Below are 955 nucleotides of genomic sequence, written 5' to 3'. Positions count from 1 at the left end.
CCGCATGTGTCGATAGTTTTCTCGGTCCCTCGTGGTCCGAGGTCGATCCCGCTGCGCAGATTCATGCGCCAGGGCCCCCTGCAGATAATTCACTTTGATTTATTGCGCTATCTCTAATAGCACCCGAGATATCACCAGATATATATTGGATTTTTCCCTGACCCTGAGTGTCTGACCCCATGAGACGGTGGTTTTCTCGGCCCCTGTTGTTCCGAGGTCGTTCCCGCTGCACAGATACATGCGCCAGGGCCGCCTGCAGACAATGCACATTGGTTTATTGCGCTATCTCTAATAGCACCCGAGATATCACCAGATATATATTGGATTTTTCCCTGACCCTGAGTGTCTGACTCCACGAGACGGTGGTTTTCTCGGCCCCTGGTGGTCCGAGGTCGTTCCCGCTGCACAGATTCATGCGCCAGGGCCCCCTGCAGATAATTCACTTTGATTTATTGCGCTATCTCTAATAGCACCCGAGATATCACCAGATGTATATTGGATTTTTCCCTGACCCTGAGTGCCCGGCCCCATGTATCGGTGGTTTTCTAGACCCCTGGTGGTCCGAGGTCGATCCCGCTGAACATATTCATGCGCCAGGGCTTCCTGCAGAAATTCACTTTGGTTTATTGCGCTATGTGTAATAGCACCCGAGATATCACCAGATACATGCTGGATTTTTACATGACCTTGGGTGACGGATTCCGAATATCTATAATTTTCTCGGCTCCTCGTGGTCCGATGTCGTTCCTGCTGCACAGATTCATTCGCCAGTGCCTCCTACAGACAATGCACTTTGATTTATCGCGCTATCTCTAATAGCACCCGAGATATCACCAGATATATATTGCATTCTTCCCTGACCCTGACAGTCCGGCCCCATGAGACGGTGGTTTTCTCGGCCCCTGGTGGTCCGAGGTCGTTCTCGCTTCACAGATTCATGCGCCAGGGCTTCCTG

This window comes from Nomia melanderi, unplaced genomic scaffold (genome assembly GCF_051020985.1).
Source record: "Nomia melanderi isolate GNS246 unplaced genomic scaffold, iyNomMela1 scaffold0014, whole genome shotgun sequence".
Taxonomy (NCBI): Eukaryota; Metazoa; Arthropoda; class Insecta; order Hymenoptera; family Halictidae; genus Nomia; species Nomia melanderi.
Note: the sequence above shows the minus strand (reverse complement) of the source record.